Below are 5,852 nucleotides of genomic sequence, written 5' to 3' on the forward strand. Positions count from 1 at the left end.
AACCTAAATATACAGTTAAAATACAGACCAGCAATTGCAACCCTGCATATTTATTCCAAAGAAATGAAAAGTTACATTTACATAAAAATCTGTAGACCATAGTTCATGGCAATTTTATTTGTAATAGCCAAAACAAAAAAAAGAAAGTTGCTCATAGGTCAATGGTTAAACAAACTTTGGTACATCCAAAACAGAATACTACTCAACAATAAAAAGGAATTAACTAGTGATATATGCAAAAGCTTACGAATCTCAGATGCATTAAACTAAACAGAAGGAAGGAAATAATATACATATGACAGCATAAGACAACATAATGGAAAACAAATAATAGAGAAATTCAAAATCAAAAGTTGACTCCTGGGAATTCTCTGGTGGTCGAGTGGTTAGAATTCAGCACTTTTACTGAGGAAGCTGGGGTTCAATCCCTGGTCAGGGAATGGAGACACAAGCCACACACCACACCTAATATAAGATTTAAAAAGTTGTTTTCTATAAAAAGGAAAAAGAAAAAAAGAAAGAGAGAGAGAAAGGAAAGATAATCCAATAGCCAGACCAATCAAGGGGGAAAAAAAAGAGAGAAGATGCAAATTTCAAACTTCAGAAAGGAAGTACAAATATCACTCAAAATTTTAGACTTCAAGTCAGCAAACGTTTTTCTGGTTATAAATGGCCAGTTTGTAACTATCTCAGCCTTCACACATGGTGTATTTCACAGATTCTTTGTTTAGATTTGGTTTTTGGTTTTTGGCTTGTTTATTAACAATCCTTTAACAATGTAAAAACCACTCTTAGTTCACAAATGTACATAAATAGGCCACAAACTAGATTTGGTCCACAGGTTGCTAATTGCCAACCTTTACTATAAATTTTAAAGGGACGATTAATAAATAATAAGAAACAACTTAACTTTATGCCAGTAAGTTCCAAAACATAGGTAGGCAAATTTCTTGACATAAAACTAATTACTAAAGCTCATGCATAAAGAAATAGATAACCCAAATACCCCTATTATTAATTAAAGAAATGAAATACACAATTAAATGCTATCCCACAAATGTTAACCCCACTCCCAGATCAATTCAGTGGTGAATTCTATTGACATCCAATATGCAAGGAAAAACAATACCATCCCAGGTCAGAGAACCAAGATCTCACATGCCATGTGGTGCATGCAGAATGTAAAAAAAAAAAAAAAAAAAAAATTAAACTGACTCAATAAAAAATAGAAAATCTATAACAGAACTGTATTAAGAGACTGAATCAGTAATCAAAACCTCCCAACAAAGAAAAGCCCAGGACCAGATGACTTTACTGGTTCTATCAAACATGCCTACCAAACATGTAAAGGTGAATTAACACCCATCCTTCTCAAAATATTGAAAACAGAAGAGGAGGACCCACTTTCTAACAGTCAATGAGACCAGCGTTACCTTGATACCAAAGTTAGACAAAGATATCACAGTGAAGGAACTCCAGGGCAATATCCCTTATGAATGTAGATGCAAGCAAGACTCTACACCATGACCATGGTATCATGGTCAGATGGCATGGTATCATGGTCATATGGCATCTTCGATGGACATGAGTTTAAGCAGGCTCTAGGAGTTGGTGATGGACAGGGAAGCCTGGCATGCTGCAGTCCATGGGTCGCAAAGAGTCAGACATGACTGAGTGACTGAACTGAACTGAACACCATAACCAAGTGCAATTTATCCCAAGTCTATTTAATGGGGAAAAGGACAGTTTCCAATGAGTGGTGCTTGGAAGACTGTATATTCACATGCAAAAGAGTGAGGTTGGACCCTTATCTTACACCACATACAAAGACTAATTCAAAATTGATTTAACACCTAATGTAACAGCAAAAACTATAGAATGCTTCGGAAAAAACATAGAGGAAAATCTTCATGACATTTGATTTGGTAATAGTTTCTGTCAAAAGCATAAGAAAAAAAAGAAAAAATAGATTAATTGACCTTCATCAAAATTAAAAACTTATATATCAAATTTCACTATCAAGAGTGAAAAGACAACCCACAGAATAGGAGAAATATTTATAAATCGCATATCTGATAAGGCATTAAAGTCTAGAATACAACTTGACAAAAAAAATAACCCTACTTAAAACTGGGCTGGGCTTTCGTGGTGGTCCAGGGGTTAAGAATCCACCTGCCAATGCAGGGGACATGGGTTCCATGTCTGTTCCTGGAAGATTCTGATACCTGCTACAACATGATGAACTTTTAAAACATACTAAGTGAAAGGACAAATATTATATGATCCCATCTATAAGAGATAACTAGAATAGGGCAACTTCATAGAGACAGAAAGTAGAGATTATCAGAGTCTGGAGGAGTTGGGAGTGGATTGAGGTGTTATTGTGTAAATGGGTACAGAGTTTCTGTTTGGGTGAAGAAAAAGTTTTAGAAGTGGATAAAAGTTACAAAAGTGGATACAATCTAGTTACACAAGATTGTGAAAGTAATTATACTTAAAAATGGTAAAAACAAGACAAAAATAAAAATCCTGCTGCTATTGGGAGTATTGTTCTGTTGTTACAGAAGTCAACAAACAGATCAGCAGAACAGAACACAGACCAAGAATACAGGGCCCAGAAATAGCCCTTAATGTTGATGGGGATTTGGTATATAAGATAGCATTACAAATTTATAAGAAAAAAAGGGACTATGTCATAGATGGTCTTGGGACCATGGGCTTTATCTGTTAAATATTACACCAGATAAGTATATGTAAATCTAAGTCCAAGATGTCAACTTGTTCTTTAATAAGCAGGATGGAAAGGCATTAAAATAGATTATTTGCTGAATATAGTTAAGCAGATTAAACTACTGGGTTAACTACAGATGTACTAGTACCACCTTCCCCGAGGCCCAACTAAAAGATTAATAGGAAACCAGTAAACAGATTTACACTGGAAAAAAAATATGTAATATACCAAATTAATAGAATGAATTTGAACCATAAAGAAAGCTGAGTATTGAAGAATTGATGCTTTTGAATTGTGGTGCTGAAGAAGAGTCTTGAGAATCTTGGACAGCAAGGAAATCAAACCAGTCAATTTTAAAGGAAATCAACCCTAACTATTCATAGGAAGGACCGATACTGAAGCTGAAGCTCCAATACTTTGGCCATCTGATGTGAAGAGTCAACTCACTGGAAAAGACCTTGATGCTGGGAAAGATTGAGGGCATGAGGAGAAGAGGGTGATAGAGGATGATATGGTAGAGGATGATGTGGTTGGATGGCATCACCGACTCTATGAACATGAATTTGAGCAAACTCCAGGAGATAGTGAAGGACAGAGAAGCCTGGCATGCTTCAGTCCATGGGGTCGCAAAGAGTTGGACATGACTTAGCAACTGAACAATAACAGCAACAATAGAATGAAGGGGAAAAACACATGATCATTTCAATTGACACAGAAAAGTATTTGACAAAATTCAATAACCTTTTGGGCTTCCCCTGTGGCTCTGTTGGTAAAGAATCTGCCTGCAATGCAGAAGACCCAGTTTCGATCCCTGGGTCAGGAAGATCCCCTGGAGAAGGGCATGGAAACCCACTCCAGTATTCTTGCCTGGAGAATTCCATGGACAGAGAGCCTGGCAGGTTACAGTCCATGGGGTTGCAAAGAGTCAGACAGGGCTGAGTGACTAAGCACATGCTTTACTCATCTCTTGGGAAAGGCCCAAGCATACCTTTCAAATCTTTTAATCAGATAACACCTTGCCTAACTTGTTGGTTCTTTCCATAGATCAAAGAAGCCAAAATGAAGGACAAGTAATTAACAGATGACCAGATCTCTTCCCTACCTTCCCCTGAAGTAATCTCCCAAATTGTACAACCAAACTGTGTGAACAAGATAACACCTACAGGAAAATTACAAGAAGTCAGCAGGCCTGCAGGCTGTTGAGATGGCAACAACTCTGGCCCCATATATTAATGATTAACTGAGCTTACTGCCCTCCTTCCCTTTAAAAGTTCCATGACTAAGCAGACTCTTCAGAGGTGGTTTTGGGGGGATGTTGAATCCACTGTCACTCCCGATTGCCAGCCTTCTGATGAAAGGCCCTTTTCCTTTACCACCACCGTTTGTGACTATGTAACTGATTTTGTAAGTGGTGAGCAGTGGGATCCCGGATGGATAATAGTACTGGCATAAGGATAGATATATAGATAAATGGAACAAAAAAATTTGGGGGGGGTCACATTGTGTGCCATGTGGAACTTCCCTGATAAGGGGGATCAGGGATCAAACCTGTGCCACTTGCAGTGGAAGCACAGAGTCTTAAGCACTGGACCACCAGGGAAGTCCTAAATGGACCAGAATTTTGAGTCAAGAAATAAACCAACACATCTAGGGTCAGTTGATTTTTGACCAGGGAAGAGTCCTCTCATTATCAAATGGTGCTGGGACCAAAAAAAAAAAAAGAAGAAGAAGAAGAAGAGGGGATAAAAGAAGAGGCCTCACATAAAGACCATCCATAGAAAAGTCTCTTTGCTCTAAGGAATCAAAGTAACTCCTCACTGGTGGCTTCAACAGACAAGATCCCTGGAGAACAGGTTGAAAGCTGAACTGACCACAGGATCCCAGAATTGCTCACCTGAAGAAGAGTTCAAAAGACTCACAGGGTGCCTTTACTTGCGTGGGGATGGCAGGGATCTGCAGATGAAGCCCAATATCAACTTGAATCCCAACACTAAAAACTGTCAAGTAAAAACAAACAGGCAAATGGAGATTATATTTGAAAGGATTATTCCAATGGGGATGAGGGTGGGATGGGGTGGGGGGGGGTTGGTGCAGGGAGAAAGACTATAGAAACGAAGCCAGAGGATAAATACACAGGGAAGAACACTCAATTGTCCAAACACAAAAAAAGTCCTGGATTTAGATAAAGAGAGACTTTATTGGAAAGGATTATTCCAAGAAGAGGAAAAGGAACTACCGTAATGGGGTGTGGTAGCTGAAGCGACAACCATCACTATCAGGGAATGCCATGCCCGCTCACGCACCGAAGCCTGCAACTACCTCTGGGTTAGACATAAATGGGCCCTTCTTTTATAGGGAGGAGGAACAAAGACTACACAGAACTGGGCGTAGGGCCAGGGTGATGGATGCGTGGAGGTGGCAGTTCACTCAGCAGATCAGCATGTTTCATATGGAGGTCAGCCTACTTTTCAGGAGTGATGGTGAAGGCGGGATTGTAGGCTGGATCAGGCTGAGAATGGGTCCAAGTTTTAGGAGCCTGGAGGAAAGAGAGAAGCTTAAGTTTGGTCAAAACAAGGTAGCTGGTATTCTGTCCAGATTGTCAGCGGGCACAATCAGTAAAGATAATCAATCATGAGGCAAAGAGAACGGGAATTTGGAGAGTCTCTGCCTGAACTTGTCACGGGTGAACAAGGGGACATCCTTGAGTCTGAATAAACCGCGTGGGGAAGGGTGGTTTCTTGCTGTCAGCCCTTCCAGGGACACGAAAGGGTCGCGGGAGGATGGAGGGGGCGGGGGAATGTTTTTAACCGTCGCTTTCCGGAATCTCGGGGCTCGGGTAAAGTTCAACATGGTTAGAATTCAGGGAAATCTCTCCACAGATTCAATCAGAGGCTGACGACGTACACAGGTAAGTTGGTGCTGAGTTCTGAGGTGAGCCCACACCTAGCTCCCTGCGTTTTCCGCGCCGAGTGAAGAGATACGGAGCAGCAGCGGCCGCGGGAGGAAGGAGACGGCCGTCATCGGCGCGGGCCACTTGGCGAGCCGAAGCGGCCGCAGCCTCCAGCCCCGCCCCCGAGCGCGCGCGCTTGGGTCTGCGCAGAGCCAGCCTCGGCGCGTACTC

Source organism: Giraffa tippelskirchi, chromosome 4 (genome assembly GCF_054371585.1).
Source record: "Giraffa tippelskirchi isolate mGirTip1 chromosome 4, T2T-mGirTip1v1.2.pri, whole genome shotgun sequence".
NCBI classification, from domain to species: domain Eukaryota; kingdom Metazoa; phylum Chordata; class Mammalia; order Artiodactyla; family Giraffidae; genus Giraffa; species Giraffa tippelskirchi.